Genomic DNA, 19707 nt, shown 5'->3' with positions numbered 1-19707 from the left:
TGTTCCTTATGATCCTTTTCGTGTGTGGCACTCGCTAGAGCGCTTAGATGTACTTTCCTCACAGTGTTTTCAGCAAGAGTTTTGCTCTTTATTCTGTCTGTTGTATGCCAGTTGGTTTCTGCCTTCCTTTGCCGACTGGTCTGAGTTGCAGCAGGGCCAGGAATACAGAAGTCCCAGTCCTGCAAGCTGCTCAGACTGGACCCCTATACCGAAGCAAAGCCACAGCAAAGTGAGCAAGGTCTAGGCTTTCAGTAGCAACATCAAGGCTGTAGTTTATCCATTAATCTACATAACCTAAAATGTCTCCAAAATCTATTTCAGTTTGCGCTCATAAATGAAAGTGCTCTGCATTTCACCTAGAACTCCAGCCACCTGACTTTTTGTGAGGCCTTCGTCAGGCCAAATGATTTTGCACTGTGACAGGCTGCGGCAAATGAGTTTTACAATTCCTGTCTAATGCTGTGATGCAAATACTCAGAAGAAACTGCAGATGCCACTTTTAGCGGAAAAATGTTTCCACACCGGTAAAGCAGTATCAGTAAAATCTATGCAGTAAAAAGAGATCAAATTCTTGTTGCACTTATATCGCCTGCACAGGCAAGGAGTATAATAAACTAGTGTGTAGCAGCTGTAAATTTTCTGAGGATTTATCTAACCACAAATACATCGAAATGGGGAAATGGGGCTATATTAAACTGTGCAAGATGCTGCTGGAACTCAGCCATTTCTGCAACATCCTGTAATTAATTTATTATGACAGGTCTGGCAAACTGAAACACCCAATACACTTGCGACAGACTGTTATGATATAGCTGTTTGAAAGCTCTGTAGTCACATAAAATGCAGGTCTAGCTAGAACAAGGGGGGGAAAAAAAGAGTGAGACAGAAAGAYCAATATTACCATAATTTCTCTGACTCTAGAAATCGCTCCCAGACCCACATTCATTAACATCCTGGAATGTGCATGGCAAAGTCAGTGCAGACAGAGGTACTAGCTGGAAAGGAAATTGTTGCAGAATATATTGGCTTAGATCCTACTCTGCTGAGAGTCAGAAAGACAGTTAATGGTACTCTGTGGACATGTTCAACAGAGGAACCTCATTTCACACATTTTATGAGTCAGTGCAGGCACTAACCATGTTTTTCTGATGATGAAAGTAAGACCTGGAGCTGAAACACTCTGTGTTGATAAAACTGTCTTTTTGATCAGCTTATGTTTGTGTTTTTCTGCCTGCGTTAAGCATGGACAGTTTTGTTTAACAATACTGAGAGAGTTCTGATGAAGTTGTCAAGGAGTTGAAAAGAAATTTAGTACAAGTTTCTCTCAAATCACTTTTTTTTGCAAATGTCTCTTATTGCTCCATGCTTAGGAAGATGATCARAGTAGGCCCTCCATGTATTCAACTGCTCATGCTCTTTGCCTCAGTTCTCAGTCAAAATGAAGATAAACYGAATTTCATCTTTTTTCTGGAGATACCTTCCGACTTGGATTATCCTGCTATTAACCCAGGTCTAAATGTAACCCATTCTGCACCACACTTCTGTGCAATTTGAGGAAAATTCCTGTTTGTCATCTCCTAAATTTTGATGAGGATGAGGGTGGGTTTTTGTTTTGATGAGGCTGTTTTGCTTCCTTGCTTGCTGTAGTAGTTTTAGTGCACATAAGTCTCTGTCCACTTATTCATTGCTGCAGGTGACAGTGAGATGTGCACTGTAAATGCAATTTGTTAACATCACYATCTGTTTTAGATTATTCACCTGGCAATGGCTATTTATTATGGGCTCTAAATGTACCTTTAGTTCCACTTTGATGTTTTTACTTTGCCATTGCATCATCAGCCTTTTTTTTTTCCTGTGTATATATCATCAGTATTTTGACACTTTTGTATAGACACTAGATAAAGCAGCTTAATTTTCTRTCCTGTATTAATTTTAACAGTTAATGGAGATATACAGTCATGGCTGTAGTAGTGACATCAGCTCCAGGCTCATTAAAAGAAATGCCAACTAAAGCCAAGCAGCCTGCATAAGCCTGTAATAAGCTTATGGGGTGGTTAATCCCTATTGTGCTTTGGTATAATGTCATAATGAGAAAGTGTTATCAGGAAAAGGGCAGAAGGGGCAGTAAATGCGCTGGGTGCTGCGTCTGCACACGGCCAGAGCTCCCAGCATCGTGCCTGCTCAACCAACAGCGTGACGAGCTTCTCCGCTCAGGACGTGCTCCTCAGAGCCAGGGCTGCAGGTCCGAACTGAGCGGGGCCCGGCCGGGCGCCGGGCTTCCCGCCGTCCAGGTATATGCTCTAATCCTTACAGGAAAGGTGAAGCTCCCTGCCGTGGCATTAAGTGACATRTCACTGCTTTGGCTTGCAGAACTTTCAGTCAGGCTTCAGGTTTATGCTGAAAGCAGAAAAAGCCATAGATGACAGTTTGCAGTTTTGAAGTCTGGAGTTTTGGTGTTCATACTCATTGGTAACAAAATAATACAGATTTGACTACACAAAATTAGGTCTCTGAGTTAACAGAAGGAAATTGTCTGATACTTCCCAGGTTCTAAACCTTGGACTAATTCAATGTTGAAGTGTAGAGACATGTAGACATAGTCTAGCATGCGATTTCCTGCCTCCTGCTCTAACCATTACTGAGACCCACATCACAAAACCCAACAAATCAGCTTGTACTATCATCCAGCAACAATTTGGTTCAGTCTGGTTCACTGGGAGAACTATTGTTTTAGCAATACTTAACTTTCACTGGGATTTTTTTTCATGCCACTAAAATAGGATGCAATAAAGGCTATTGATGGTCAGCTCATACCATTACCAATGAAGATTTCTCCTGGGCCATGAAAAACTGGGAGGTTTGGAAGCGAAAGCTTAAAGGATAAAATCCCTTTAGGCTAAGCGATAAGTGCACTTAGACTGGGCCTGCTGCCAAAGGCTATAAACCTGGTGTTTAGTTCAGGTTACTTATTCTAGGAACAAGTTTTGCTGGGAGATGAAAGTGTGTGACTTGAGGTGACACACTGATCAAACACTGTCAAGCTTCAATCWTTTTGCAGGCTGAGGTTACTTCACTTCTGTCGGTCAACCCCTACCAGTTTCTCCAACTAAGAATATAGCACTCCAACACCTGTGAATGTTTGGGGGTATCTTCTTTGTTTCGTTCTTCTTTTTGGATGTGTGGGAGTACATATTGGAAACTTATCTCTGTCCCATTCAGGAAACCTGTTCCTAATTCATTTGAACTCTTGGTATCTCCTTCTGGAGCCTCAGTGTCTTTCCTTAGACCTAGAACCAGCTAAGTCTAGGTACCTGCTTTCATAGGGCTTGACAACAGACTGACACAACTTCCAAATTTGCAGACGCGTATTTCTACCCGAAGCCTTAGTTCAGCACTGGTTAACCTCTCCTGTGCAGCATCCCTTGCACGAGTACATTTTGCAGGGTCAGGTTGAATCCTGTGTGCTGAGTAAGAGTCTAGTGAGACAGAAAAAGAGAATTTACTTCTGATTTGCCATTACCTCACTGGAGCCTGTGCAAAATCAGGGGAAAAATACTTGAGGGGCACGCTGATACGCTCTTCGCTGTGCAGTGCAGCAGTGTGGAAAACAGGCCCTGTTATACGCGTATTTGTCAGCAGTGGGGAATGTCACACAAGATTAAGGGCTCCCAGGAGGACACGCGATTTGTGGTGCGGCGCCCATTCTCCCTCCCAGCCGCTCTCGCTTCCCCCCGCCGGCCTCCCGCCTTCCCCGGCAGAGCCCAGCTGAAACGGAGGAACGCCGAGGGTGGCAGCGTGCCAGATGTCCCGGCACCAGCCACCGCTCACCTCCCACCCTGCCACCCCCAGAGCCACTCGCTTGTGCCTCTCCAGACTCAGAGGGCTTATTCGCTCCTGGGTAAATTCGTGTATATACTCATATAGCTGCCTTGTTTTGCACCGGGCTTTTTGAAAGCTGGGTTTTTTTTTTGTTTAGGTTGATTGGGCAGTTATTTCCCACTGTCCTTCTAGCTGTCTTTGACTAGACAAGGTCAAAGAATGGGATTGTCTGTGCTGCTTCCACCCTAAGGTGGTGAAGTATCTGCTCCAGGATGAAAAACATTTGGCCAAATTAAGTGTAATACTGTGATCCAGAATCTTAGTGCTGTCTGAAAATGGGGAAAATGCTTTCACAAAACAAGCTGAAATGATTACACTATTTTCCTTTTCTTGGGTTTGATCTAGGTCTGTTTTTCAAGGTATTTTTACTTGAATTTTTAACCAATGAAAATGAAAATTAAGCTTTTACTGAAATAGTCATGGACCTAATTCATACTCCTAAATAGACTTACAGTATATGTTCAAGAAAGATACCAGCAGTGATTTTAAAATAATTCCAGAAAAAAATAGTAATTAAAATCTTACATAAAATGTTGATAACATTGAGCAGTTTTCACAGAGAAGTTCTGTCCTTATTTAAAGACCCTTTTTTTAGGAAAAAAATTCTTGTATGAAAAACACTGACACTGAATACTTTAATGAATTTGCTTCTTTGGCAACATACCTGGGCTAAATGAATAAGGCTGCATAATAGCTGTGATAAATTTTGATTTTGGTAAGATATTTGATGCATGATATTTTTAATAAAATAATGAGACAGTGTCTCCTAGAACAGGAGCTGATGCATAACTAATTAAAAAAGAAAAGCTACATTCAAAGAACAGTTACCAAAGTTTAGTTACTGTACTAGGGAGATGTAAGTAAGTAAGGCCCCTGAGATCAATTTTCTGTCATTTCTATTTGCTATTTCCCCTACTGACCTGGACGATGTAATAGTACTTATAAAATTTGTGTGGTGACACCAAAAGTTTGCAAGTTCTTCGCAGGCTGTGATCAGAATTAAAATGATTTTGGAAATGAGTGACCTGGTGCAAATAAAGCAACAGCCAGTAAGATCTGTGTGAAATACAGGAAGGAGGAACCAAAGGCAAAAATATAAAATGCTTTGTCAGTTTTATGGCAGAAAAATGTCAGGGGCAATAGGTTCAGACACAAGCTAAGTGGAGCAAAAGGGCACTATAACTTCAGAAAACATCCCACAAACCATATCGCATTCCAGTATTGACATTAACAGGAATGAAATGTGTCCTGGACAAGGATTATTTCTTCCTAAGTTGGGCTGGTGAAGCTTCACCACGAACACTTTGTTCCAGTTTTGGGCACTGTGTACTGAACTCCATAGACAAGTTGAAGAGGGTCCAGAGAACAGCAGCAGGAATGGCGAGAGATTTATGGACCTATGCAGAAAGTTCAAGGCATTGTGTTTGTTAGTCTAGAAAAGAAACGAGTAATGGGAGACGATAGCAGTACTTAAATACGTATAGGTTTATATGCATAGGTTTTTATAGAGAAAACAGGTTAGACTGCCCTCTGCTCCACACAGTCTATGTGTAAGTGAATCTGGTACAAAACATGACCATTTTTTCCCCTTTCCCTCTTATGTATAGGCTTAGTTTTATCTGATGGCAGTGTGACAGAGTTAAAAACATATGTTTCTGGGACCATTTACATTTCATGATCATATATTTCCTTTCTTTCTGTGTTATACATACTATTACTAGTTGCCTTTTTCTTCCTCTAGAATAGTATCTGTAAGACCCACTTGATCAGTGTTGGTGCTTAACAGCTATTCTTTAAGAAAAATGACAGTGAAAGTGTTTTATTCATTACCTTCTCTGCCATGAATCTCTAACTTGAGCAGGGTCTCTATCCTGACCCTGAATCTTACTTCAGAACTCATGAGCCCATGGCTATTCAGTTTTAATCATGCTGTTCCAATGATTTATGGCATGGCCTTGGGTAAATTGAACCTCTGCCTCAATTTCTCTGTCTTAAGCTGGAGATACTAATATTTCTCCTGGAGAGAGCCTGAGAGCTAATCTGTATATAAATGCCCTGACAGTGTATCTTCCAGGCCTTGTTTTAGCACAATCTTGAAAGTTTGCTGCCACACACCTGTATGACCTGGTAAGTAGTCGGCGTATAGGCCATGCATATGGTGGGACTAAGTTTGGAGTTTTGTTTTGTATGCTTTTGTAAACTCCTGGTTTTCAGTTTTTATGGCTTGGACAGGCATTTCTAATGATTTTATTCTGGGCGCTGGCAATAGCAGGCATGAGATGAAGAAGCTCTGAGAAAGCCCTTTCTTTGTAAAGGTGGTTTATTCAGCTGTAGTTGGCGACCATAACTTATCACAACACAATCTCCCCTGGCAGCTATAATAGACTGTAGAACAAGCCCCACTGGAGCTCCAAAAATCTGGGATGGGAGTCTGGCCAGAAAATTTCAAAGCCTTGAGCTATGTTCCATGGCAAGAAAAGAGAGGTTACTTTTCCCCTTGGGTTTCTTGCATTCATAAGCGATAATTACCATCAAAACAGAGAGAGGAGATAAATGCTGGATAAGCTGGCAAGGAAAGGACACAAGCTGTTGTCCCCCACAAATGGGAATGTCTACCTCCTATAGGGGGTGAAGGGCTGATTTCATAACAAAACCACTACATTAACAAGCAGCTGAGGGAACGGTGCTTATTTTACAGTCCACCCAGTACGTGAAATAGCAACACAGCATCGTAAGATTTGAAGGCCGTGCCGCAGTTTCCAGTGCTCATCTCAGCTGTAAGTGCTCCCTCTTTAAGGAATGGAAATATGTTTGGGCAGAAACAGGGCAAATAAAGGCTGTAATTACTTAGACCTTGAAAAATATGCAGCCTAATACTATGATAGGGGAAGAGAACATTCCTGGCAGGTCCTGATCTATGTACCTCCAGTTCATTAATTCATTGAGTAATATGTTTAAGGTAAAATAAGTACCTCAGTCTGACTGAAATTGTTTTGGTTTTGGAGAATTGGGCCCTTTTTTCATGTCCACTCTTCTTTTTCAATTTGAGTCAGCGAACAGTTTGTAATGATCTCACATTTTTTTCTTATGAATGGATTCCTTCTCCAGAACTCAGAATTAACACTATTTCTGTTCAGGAAATAACGTAGTCAGTAAATGCAACCATTTGGAGGAAAAGAGGAAAATAATAGTCAAGAAATTAACTGTGCCATGTTTTGCTTGGGTTATTTTCTCCACCCTTTCCGGTTCCCAAAAAAAMATTTAAAGATACCAAATCTATTCCAATTATTGTTCTGAGAGACCATTTTTTGCTTACAAGTAAAATGTGTTCACTTCAGCTGTGTTTTAGCTTTACACTACATTGAATACATGTGGATTTGAATAGGCCAACCAGCCATTAAAATAATTTGGTGTTTTGCTGCAAACAGCAGAAGCCAGACGTTCCTTCTAATGGGAGTGACGTCCAGCTGAGTGCCCTTGACCAACATCTTTTATCGTCCACACCTTTGGCCCAGAGAAGGCTCCTCTATGGTCTGTCCTGAAGTGCTAGGGCAGCCTTAGTGATTACTTTCCGCTTCACAGCCATTACCCAGACTGAGCTCCTCTTAACTTTAAAACGTAGAAGTTCTTAAAGTGTGAATATTTATGTGTTTCATTGCTGGGCAAGTCCTGCTGAAGTCAGTGGGAGCTACTAGGCCTCACTCCTCTGCGATATTTTAACACTCTGGTTCACCCCTGTGTGAGTTTCTTCAGAGGCTTCAATGGCAGCCTGCTTTTGGAAGGTCTGTGTAAGAATGAGGAGACTAAATACTTTTGGCCTAAGTGACCCTGGCCCTTAGTCTATCTTTCTGCTCGCATAGCACTTCCTTGGTGCCTCCAGAGATTTTTGCATTTACATGCCATCCATAATGAAAGAGAGTGCAACTTCAGACTCGGGTTTCTCAGTTGTTGGTACCTCGTATAGGTCATGTTGACAGCACCTATTGTTCTGAAGCATTTGAAGGGCGTCCAAGTTTTGGCATCATTAGATTATTGCCATGGTGCTAGGGCTGCAGATCCTGTACAATAAAAGAGTTTTACTTTATGTTCAATCACTACGAGCTGTTATCTGTGGCTTTCATCTAGTCTCCACTAATGGAAGAACAAATCATTCTGGGGACTAAATAGATGTTTGACCATTCAAATATATGCAAAGTGATATGATTTATGAATGGGAGGAAGTAATTTTGCAAGCTTGGAATTCCTTTTACTATGGAATTTCAATTTAACAGTATGAATCCAGTTAAATTCTGAAATATTAGAGTTAAGAGCCCTTCACAACCAGAGAATATGTTTTGTCATACTGCATTACTAAGCTGTTCTGCCCTTCAGCTGAAGATTTCTAATGACCAGCATTTCTAAATCTCAATCTATTTCATTAGATAGATAATTATTTATTAATATGAATTATTTACATTGCCACAAAGAGGAAAATAACAACTACTCTTCATGCCTTTTGCCAACTAAAAAAAAAGAAAAAAGGACTGGTCTTAAATCATAGCAAGGAAGATTCAAGTAAGTCTTTGAGAAACCATCCTGTTAAGGACAGAGAGGCCTGAAGAAGAGAGGCCTCAAAAACTGTGCTATCTCCACCACTGAAGATACTGAAGAAGAGGTTAAACAAATCTAATCCAGGAATGGTTCTTGAGCTTAATCCTGCCTAAAAGCATAAAGATAAAATTTTGTGAGCTGTTGAAATGTCTTTCAACTGTGTTTGCTGTTTTTACAGCCGATAAAACATCCGAGACTGCTGTTAAACTGTCTTGGCAAGGGAAATGGGTTTCCTTTTGCCGAGTCTGTGTATGGCATCCTTGAAAACGAGGGATGCGGGAGGCACAACTGGCACAGCAATGCAAGCGAGTCTACAGGAAGCACAGGCGAGGACTGCCAAGGATTTGCGTCAGGGCCCTGCTTTCCAGGGTGGCAGGCGGCCACGTCCCGGGTCCAGAGGCAGCGCTTTCCTTGCTGCCGCTGGTCGGAAGCCGAGTGGGTGGTTTTGCTGAGGGCCAAGGATACTACTGTAGTGGAGGAATCCCAGAGTCCAGCCTGGTGGGATCGGTTTAACCGACTTGTTCAAAATGAACCAGCTYGCTTGCAGCAGCTCTGATGCTAGAGCTGAGCTCATGCTGTGCTAGCATTACTGCCCATTTCCCCTTTTTGCAGCCTGCTTTGTCCTTTACATCCCCATCATCTGATGCGTTACTCTCTGTTTAAAGACCGCCTTATTTACAGCCACAGAGGCTTTGGTGGGCTGAGTCTGGGTCCTGCAGAAGCTGGAGGACAGCATCAGGGCTTCCTGCCTGGGAGGCCAAGGCAAAGACACCATGAAAGTGGGACACTTGGCAAAAACGCTGAGCAAGGCAGAGACTATCTCCCTCGTTTTTTTTCTTCGTTCTCCTGTCTCTCCTCTTAACTTGGTCACACTAAAGAGTGAAGGTAAAAAGAGGCCCAAATGCTGCTTCCCTGTTTGGACTTTCAGTCTTGCTATTGCTTAGCTTTTCTTTGCAGTCAGTACATTAATATTTGTGAGAAATCAGAAATGTGGTCAGATCATAAACCAAGCTGTTGTGGAAAAATTGATGTTGAGGGAAAAAGTAATAATTCTCTGATAGTGAAGTTAAATGTGTGCTCATCATGTGATCAGAGAAGAAAAAAGAAGACCAATGCACTTTGAGATGACTGTGTTGAGGTATCAGATGACTGTGGAGAGAGGCAAGACTGTTTCCTTCTCTGTGGTCACGCTGAAACTTGGAAGACTGGAAAGACTCAGAAAGCATTTGAGCGATTGAGGGCTGATTTCGTGGAGATTTTGAGAGAACTAAATATACCCTGGCTTAATGACAGCCATTTCACTAGAAAGGACGTGAACAGGAGGTAAATATTTGAAATAGAAATAGCAATGATAGAAGTTTTCTATTAATGGGAGAAGTATAARCAGCAGGAATGAGGTGAAAATGAGAAGCAAAATTTAGGCTACATGTACAGGAAAAATCCTGAGACTGGAAGTGTGGAATAATCCCCCCAGGGGAGCAGTAAAAACCCATAGTTTAGACAGAGAAGTTGCACTTTAGAAACTGCATTATAGAGAATAATCCTGCTTTTTGCACRGGTCATTTGGATTTCTCCTGCCTTTTTTGAGCAACAAATTTTAAAAATCATAGGACTCCTTGGCTACTTCTCCTTGAAGATCCAAAGGAATGTTTAATGTTGATGTCTTGGGTGCACTAGAGCTTTGGGAATTCTTATCTATCCTCAAATGCTTATCTCTATTTTCAGTTGTTTATATTTCCTAACTTCCTGTCTACAGTGCTTATCCAAGTTTATTGTTTAGTTTTACTATTCCTTGTTTAACAACTGCTCCTTTACACTCAAGAGTTGGCCATGCTTCAGCAGTAGGTGATTTCTCTGTTTACCTTTACCACCTCATTCAGGTGTTAGAAGTAACATGCTAATGCTTAGAACAGTCTCAGACATCTCAGGATGTAAAGTTTTCCTCATACTTTTGCTGTTTCTTTTTTGTTTTTGTTGCAGTCTCTTAATTTGCAGCATAGTTTTGGACTAGACATGATTATTCCGTTTCTTTACTTACCTTATTTTAACTTGGATTTTTTTTTATTTGTTGTTTTCTTGTTTCTGGTCCATCCTAGACAAAAAAGGGTTAATTAGTCTCAGTAAAACATTGACAGTCACTAGGGACTGCTGCAACTGAGATGAAAAACAAGACTGCACCTGTATGCTGGCAATTTCAGATAGATTCTGGTCAGCTATTTTTCTCCCATGCTTTGTTCTGCCAGCTGCCTCAGTGCTTTGGATGCAGGTGGAAGGATGGACTTTGCTATCTATAAAAAAATTTAATGGTGAAGACCAACTTCCGCTTCACCTCCCAGGGGATCAAAGTTATTGTATTGCTACATAACATGGCAAAGCACAAAACGGGCAACAGGCTGCGCGTGCCTAGCTACTGTGTGGAGTTCTCGACTCAAAAGAAATAGCTTGAGATTTTTCTCTTCCTTCTTCCTTTCTTTCTTGTTTTTTTTTCTTTTGAAAGACACAATGAATGCATGGAAGGAATCCCAAACTGAGTAACCATATACAGAAGGGACAAACAGGCGCTTTATAATACATGCCATGCAGTATCATTAGTGTACTTCCTGGACAGAGGAACTGTTGTATCTGTTCCAATAATCACATGTAAGGCAAAGAATTGCGCTGGAGCACTAACTGTACAGCTTGATGAATCCTCACAAAAGAAGTTCTCACAGAGGCCCTATAGGTTTATGTCATAACGCGCTTGTGCATGATGAAAATAAATAGCCCCACCTGCCCGTGAAGGTACCTTCATTGCCCGTAGTGGAGCAGCAGATAACACGCGTACTCTTTGAAGGAGCTAGATTTGTTTGCAGGACAATACAATACTCTTAAATAAATCTTGTAACAGAGGATTCTGCTTGACAGTGGGAACTTTCTGGGGTTGTGTTACATTGTGTGACACAATAAGGCTCTCCTTGGTATTTTTAACTGCAGTTGCCATAGAAAAAACAATAGCCTGATAACAGTGTTGTTAGAGCTGAGATATTTAAATGTGAGTGAAACATAAGACTTGTAGGATAACAGTCTCCATAAGAGGACCTTTAGCAGGCAGAAAACCCCCAAACATCCCATGGAAAAGTTAAATGTTAAAGAGCTCTGCACTGTCTGTGTGGGTTTTGAAAATGCTAATAGAAGCAAAGGAAATCTGCTTTTTCCATCTTTTTTCCAGTGGTACGAACAGATACTTTATTTAGGTTGTTTTTGAAGATTGTTGTTTTACATCACTGCTTTATAACCCCACGCCTTCAAAGTGCCATAAAAAGAAGAAAAAAATACAGAAGTTGCCAAATGSAGATCAATGAGTTACAGCAGCTGAAAAAAGCTCACGTGTACATTGCAATGAAATATGCGGGGCCTTTGGAACAGGTCGGGGGGTTTTCTTGCTTTATTTTGAGTTGCCTATCACCTTCCAAAGCTAGTCTGTCTATTAAGTGGTGTATTTATGCATATAACACTGGTAACTGACCACAAAATAAAATTTGGTGTAAAGAAAGGTTAACAAAATCTCACATTTCAAGACATGCTGTACCGCAGAGAAAGAACTTCTTTCCCTTTCCTCCACCTCTAGAGAGCATGTTTAGCTGGTTTGTAGATGGGTCACACCTTCCTCTGCAGCAACATCTACTGTGTCAGACAAAATACAATAACCGCTGGACTGAGAGGATCTTACCTTGCTACATATACTCTGCTCCTACGCATTTTGTGGCGTTTGGACTTTGTAACGTAGAGATTTGTGGCCATATATAACTTTATGTAGGATGAGCTTGTCAGTATTCATTTTACAACACTAGCTTCCTACATAGACATATGAGACAACACTTTTCTCCCATGTCTCATGTAGTTAACAAATGCTGTTATAACTGTGACCGTAGGGAGGCAAGTGAGATTCTCATATCTGCTACAGAGAAAAGCAATGAAACTATTGGTCTAAGAAGCTATATCTGATAGTTTTTAAAAAATATTGCTCTACCTGAAAACCTTGGCTTATTCTGTTAGACCCAAGTCACGTTTTTCGTCACAGTTGACGAGTATTTACATGCGTGATGAATGAATGGGTTTCCAAGTTTTCTATCCTCACTCTTCAGTTTTATCTGACGTCTGGCAGAATACTGGTATCATTAAGATAAATGATTCATTATTTCTCTTTAGTTTATGGGGGTTACACAAAGCAGTTACAATGATATTCATAYGCCTTACTGTATGTCCCCATGCATTAGTTATTCACTGCTTTACAGACAGATGTAATTTACTGTAGCATTTACAGTCTGTACTTTTTTTTAATGGATGCTATTTGTAAATAGACTATTTCATGTCAATTTGTATGTGACATCATTTCAAATTGTCCTCCCAGCGCACACACACATTTTTTGTCAGTAGTATTAACAGTTTGTATAAAATAGTGGAGCCGAGACCTGACATACTCTACTCTAGACTGTTAGTAAATATTGGGAGCTGAGGTAAATGAATTATGATTACTTACACAAGTGCGCAACTTTTTAACCTCAAATCCACTGATTCCAAAGGCAAACATGACTTTCTGAAGCAAACTTTTTCTTTAGACATAGGAACTTTGCACAAGTCTAGTTAGCGGAGAAGGGCTGAGTTAAATGCTATGCTGTTTTGATGATAGYCTTTTATTTGGTAAAACTGGTTTTCTTTAGGGTTAATCATATTGTATGGGCTTGTATGTGATGGTGTGCTGGGAATGGCATCTGATTGCACGTTTTCTGTAGTGTGAATGCAGGCATATTCTTGATAGACAGGTGGTACTGGACATGTCTGGTGGCAGGGAGTGATTTAGCACTTTACTTACTGAGCAAGTTGATGGATTCCCTGGTTCCTCATAGTTTTATACTCTTCAGTTTGTATCTCCTGTGAAAACATCAGATATTTTTCTAGACAGAAATCCCTAGAATCCTCATGTGGTTCCTGTCATGCTGAAAAATGTCCATTCAATCCTGGGTCCCATCAAGGTAGCATAAACATATGCAAGAGATTGTGCATAATGAAATATCTAGTTGACTCATTACAAAAGAACTGCATTCAGGAATATCCAAATCCCTGGGAGCATATGAGCATCCTAATGCTGATTTCCACAAGTAAGAGTTACATAATGGATCTTGATATTGAAATAAGATAAAGAAAGGACTGCTGTTTTTCTTGGTATGCCTAAAAYAAGATCAAACGAAGGTGTAACGTCATTTGCCTTGCCAAAGATAATGATTGATGTTGGTTGTCAGAAGCCAGCACTGCACAACCATTACATTTTCCTTTTCAACACTATTCACCTCTGAGGCTTTCTTTGGCATGGAAAATGAATGTTTGTGAGTCTAAATGACATGAAGCTGTATTTCCTTTCAGTGTTAAACATCCCCAGGTGGATGCTGTTGAAGGAGAGTTCTCCAGATTCCATTTGTATCTTTGATCTATCTGCATTTCTCTTGTAGTAACATTAAACTATTCCAGTAGACTTAATAAGTTCAAATAGAAGTATGTGGAAAGAATGCTGATCTTCATATTGTACTAAGTGCCTAAAATAAAAATAACACTGTGGTTAATGAAGCTTTGCCTATATTAATGTACTTGTTCACTTTACCTGTGCTTAGCTAAGAAGTACATTCTTATGTATTAAAGGCATTAGCATCTTTTCAATTACTCTTTTTTTACTTGAATGTAAAGTGTTTGTGTAAGGTGTTGCCCATCTTTTTTTTTTGAATAATCAAAAGAAAAATTATYATTTTAAGTATAAATTAAAAGCTCATTAAGGCGTGGGAATGAAGTACTTCAAAGTTAGGGGAGTCAGCACTGAGGTTCTCCATGCAATTAATTCACCCTCCTCTCACTCTCCACTTTTCTGTATATGCCTTATAACACTAATCTTAATTACCCAGTCACATTTATGTGCACATACACACTCATGCCCACACTTACATGTGGCCTCACCAGTCGCTCCCATTGCTTCCAGCTTGTCTTTGTACCCAGGGCACACACTGCATCCCTCTGCATTTGCATCAGAAATTTCCTTCTCCTCTGTGCTCAGCAAGGGATGGCAGGTGGAGCTTCTAGAGGCCAAGAAACGCGGCTGACCTGCCGGCAGGAGACACTGCACCGGCCCCCCACGGCATGGCAGCAGGCTCACAGAGGGCTGGCTCACCCCGAAAGGGAGAGAGTTTCTTGCCAGGGGATCTGCCAAAAGGTGGTGAGGGTCTGTCACTCCCRTGCCAAATGAAATTCTCAGAGGTTGACTTGGCCAAATTTGTGTGAATCTTCATGGGACTAATAGCAGAAGAAACTCCCGTGCAAAATTTCAAGTCCCTGTTGTGTGACAAGAAAGCAGTAGGTTCTTAATTAAAAGGGGTATAAAAGTATTTGAACAGGGTGTCATGGTTTCAGACCAAATGACTGTGTGGAGACGAAATTGTTTTGGATATCAAACCGTATTAATCACCAATATATGCAATTTAAAACGAAATCCAGTTAAAGTTCACGGGTTTATGCTAACAGTTTTGCTAACTAGGCCTAGCAAGGCAGAGAAAAAGTAGTTTTTCTCAACCTCATTCTCAGAAAGGGCTGAACCGTTTTTGCTAAAACTTTTTTTTCTTCAATGGTTCTCTTTATTTGTTTTCCAGTCTAGAATGTGCATTCTAGTCATTCTCTTACCTGTGGTTAGTGTTATTCAAAGAAGACACACTCTAACTGAAACTTCAAGTCCCTTGCTGCTAATCCTGAACTACCTTACTTGACTGAAAATCCTGAAAATGCTTAAAACAAATATTATGTTTTTCAAGGTAGACAAGTCTGCTTTTCTAAAATGAACAAGAAGATGAAATCTTACCTAAGAAGAGCCTAATTTTTCATCAGAATTTAACATATAGCCAATTAACAGGAAATGTATTGATAATCTGAATAAACATTTTTCAATTAAATAACACCTGCCAGATACATATTTGGCTGAATATAATCAATTCTATGTGGAAGAACTATTGTGCAAGACACACATTAAGACAAAAATGATCTACTCTCCCCTGTTTTAGAAACATGTGGCTGCAATGTCATGTCTGGAGCACAAACTCTGTTTTTTTCATATCTTAGCTGTAACTCAGGCAAGCCTAAAATAAGCAGACCTTAGACCATCCATATTTTGTACTATTCTTAACAGTTAATAAGTAATCTGTGTGTGCTTTTCCACACAATCATCTTGATGAAAACTTGTGAAAAATAGGGCAAGCTATGTATTAGATCACATCGATCACAGTGAAAATGCTGCAGTTTTGAAACCCATGGATTCCCAGATAGCAGAACCTCTTTAGGATGCCAAATCTTCRCAAGATGCCTCAGACCCCATGATTTCTCAGTCAAACTTTTCTGAGTCCTCCTGAAGAAGATGGCCACAGCACAAGTTGCCCAAGCACGTTGTCAGATCAGCATGGACAGCTGTGGCTTCCAACAAAGAGCAGCTTTGTTAGGTCAATTTTAAAGTAGGTCCTTAAAGTTAATGTGATTATGCAAATGCCCCCCTAACTACCATGGCTGTCTTATATCCTTCACAACTGAATGCATTGTCACTTTTCATTATGTGCATACAGTCCTGGTGGTTTGGTGGTATCATTAGATCTCTCGGAAATGGACCATGTAAAGGCCATTCACTGTTGGCATTGCATTGTGCTTTTCCCTCAGCAGACCAACCTTGACCTACAAACAAGGGCAGGAGGGATTTTCAGGCCGAATCCTGCTCGTCTTATTCACATGATTACTCCCATTGACTTCACTGGAACCTCTTGCATCAGGCATACAGGAATTAGGTTAAAACATGATTGTAAAATTAAGTCCACTCCACTCTAAAATGCAGCATATCTGGACAAACCTCTGCCAGCCTAACTTCAAATATAAACATCTTTGTGTGAAATCACTTGAAATACAAATGTTAAAAAAACCCTAATCCATTATTCACTGGGAAGAAGAAAAGATTTGGACAACTTCAGTGTGTTGTCTTTACTATTAATATTATTATTAATAATATATTACTATTATTATTAATAATATATTTTTTTTTCATTTTAGTCATGAAATATCCTTTCACAGAACTCTGTGATCACAAATGAGGAAGCTGAGAGATCTCAAGATCCATGTGTTCTGGAAGATGGCATATTTCAGACGACTCAGTTAGGGGACATGACTGATTTCAAACTCTTGGTTGCATTGCTTTCAATGAAAACCAGTGACTTGCAGTTTCAGTTCTCATCACAGAAAATGTTCTCACAGCAATCTCTTGTTTGGATCATTTTCTCTTTTTATGACACTTGTCTTATTTTCTTTCCTTTGCACTTTTTGTCCTGCTGACCAAGAATCTCCATGAAGCAAGCATGCTATATACAATCTGTGGTAGATTCTGCCTGCTGGCTGGGATTTGAGCAGCTTTGGTAAAAGATCCTTACTGCTTTTAACAGTGTAAGGAAGTAGATATATAGCTGCATAAATACATAGCTATAGAGATATACAGATATATACACACTTATGGATATATAAATATATACACTTATATAAGTAGATATAAAGGAAAATCATCACCTTCTAGGGCAAGTCAGTGCTGCTTCTTTGCTGACTTACTGCGGTTCTCCAAAGACTGCAAACTTCCTCGGGAGATCCAGGAACTTCAACAGCAATATTTGAGAACAGACTTGGAAACTACAAGGGCAACACATTGTGCTGCTCTATTGTGTTATTCCATAAGCAGCTCCTTATAACATCCGCATTGCTGTAATACCTGAACATTGCTCCAGAACTAGGTTAACCTGCACTATGCAAACCCATGTGTGCAGCTAATAGAAAGCTTAGTAAGTCCAAACCTAGACAAGTAAAAATTAAGCTTTCCTTCTTCCCATAATTTTGGTTCTACTGGGAAGATTGCATTGGGGTGCAAAAAACTGCTTGCTGCGAAAAGGCTGAAGTTTTAGCACCATCAGAGTCACCTTCAAGAGACTATACAAGAGATTTGGAACTTAAGAGTATTCTGGACAGCTTCCTTTCCTTTTAACAAAAGTTGATTTCTGTTATTGGAAATCTTTTGAAAAAAAGTCAGTTACGGGTGTTAAAGAGGAARGAAGAAGAGCTTGTACCATTCTGACAGTTAGGAAGGCAAACCAAGGTATCATTTTAAATTTCACATTCTAGCCATTCAAGCTGTCATATAAAAAAGCTAGGTGCTCCATTGATCCGCTGCCAGGGAGGATGGTAACAGGTATTTTGGATGTCAGGCAGACAGCATAGCAAACCTTAGAACTGACAACTTAACAATAGGAAAAAAGAAATCCAGCAGCTTATTTTAAACATCAAGTAGGTGAGTATGCTGCTATATGATGCCTGTGGCAAAATCATGGGGCAGGTGTGTCAGGTTCACTCCTTTCTTGTCACAGTGGGGCTTTTTGGAGATCCAGACAGTAGTTTTGCCAATTGGATGTGATGAAAAACTGAACTAGAAAGCATTGGCTTTTAGAGCGGTCGTGGAGGGATGTCCACCACACCAGGTCTGTAGGTTATCACCGTTTGAGCTGTGATTGTATTTGTTATGGATTTTCTGTTAATAGATGTGGCCATGAATCAGAGATTGACATGGAAGGGGTTGCTCTAACCTCTTCGGKTAGGAAACATTACGGATGTGCCCCACTCGACGTTAACTCCAGACGAGTGACTGCTCCATAGCATCGGCTGAGCCGCTGCGGGGGTCTCCCTGGGGCTACTGGGAGAAGCCGTCCCCTCCCAGGGCACGCAGGAGGCTCACTGACAAGAGRTAGGGACTGCGGTGGCGGAGTGGGGCTCCCCAGGTGACATGACTCTGCTTGTGCCTCCCAGCTTGGGTCAGCTCATGTCCCAGTTCAAGGGTTTTGTGCGCCAATGGGACTTGACTTGAGGACGGGTATAACTTGCCTTTGCTTTTCAGCGAAGGCAAGCCCCTAACCTGGATGGCAACAGAAACACCACAGTTAGTGCATGATGCCTTTCCAAATTACTAATATCCTCTACCCTCACAAAGTGTGGGGTTGGAACCATGCTGAGATCACTGAAACCAACTGTTTTTTTTCAGTCAATTTTCAGCGGGGTTCGGGTCAAACTCCTGAAGGCCCGTGTAAGGCGCAGCAGGCATTGGTTGGGAAGGTAAGAGCTCAGAAGCAGCCCTGCGGAGGTTCACCCAGCGCTGCCAGCAGTACATGCATGCGGCCCTGCGCGCACCTCTATCTGCACAGGAAGGCTGAGCCAGCGCCTCTGAGCCCTATTAGGAAGAGAGATACTGAAAACCCATAGCTTAGCTTGCTGCTGCATCCCTTCAAGTTCAGATAACTCTCCTATTGATACACGCTGATGAGAGAGCTGATGAAACCTTAGCGGTGGCAAGCAGAGATACCGGCGCCTATTGAGGCACACCTGCATGCAGCCTTTCAAGGCTGTGCCTTTATCGGGGCTCCCGAGGCAGCTTGCAGCTGGGCCGGCAGCCACCGGGAGGTACTGCGCTGGCCGCGATTCTCAGTGTAGAAATCTGTTTGTGGAGGGTTTCCTGAAGCTCTCTTTGCTGTTTGCAAACATTATCTGACAGATGTGCACCAAGAGTGAATCTGGGATCTGCGGTGATGACTAGTGACTTAATCAAGTAGTAAAAGTTGCTTCCCCATGAAATGTAATGTCCTTAGGCATAAGCCAAACAAGTCTCTAAGCATGAATCCATCTGGTTTGAGAAGCAGAAACTCAACTGGAAAAAGATATATCAGCAACTGTTCTGATTACTCAAGTGAACTGTGAACACTTCTTAACAACGTATTGTATAACCATACCAGCTTGCAAACATGTCTTGAGGCAGAATTTGGACCTTTTTGAGCTATCTTCTGTATCTTACCCTCAACAGACAGTCACCAAGAGAAGAAAGTTGCAGATGAGTTTATGTTGGTATTAGGGTCTTCAGTGAAAACTGCTGAGATACCTAAGTCAAATTCAAAGAAAAGAGGCAAACAAAGTGCAATTGGTCAAATTAAGATGTTGTACTAGTGACTGAAAGATGTGGCCAGAGTTTTTTTTTTTTTTTTTTTTTTGTCTCTCCAGGTGAAATGCTACTGCATTGATCCTGACCATGTCTGGGGCATTGACTGGCTCCACCTGTGACAGTGAATGAGAAGCCAAGCAGGATGCAGAATAGCATGCCTCAGAATCATT

Source organism: Rhea americana, unplaced genomic scaffold (assembly GCF_003343005.1).
Source record: "Rhea americana isolate MKP2758 unplaced genomic scaffold, rheAme1 scaffold_180, whole genome shotgun sequence".
NCBI classification, from domain to species: domain Eukaryota; kingdom Metazoa; phylum Chordata; class Aves; order Rheiformes; family Rheidae; genus Rhea; species Rhea americana.
The sequence above is the reverse complement of the archived record's forward strand: the minus strand, read 5'-3'. Positions refer to the sequence as shown.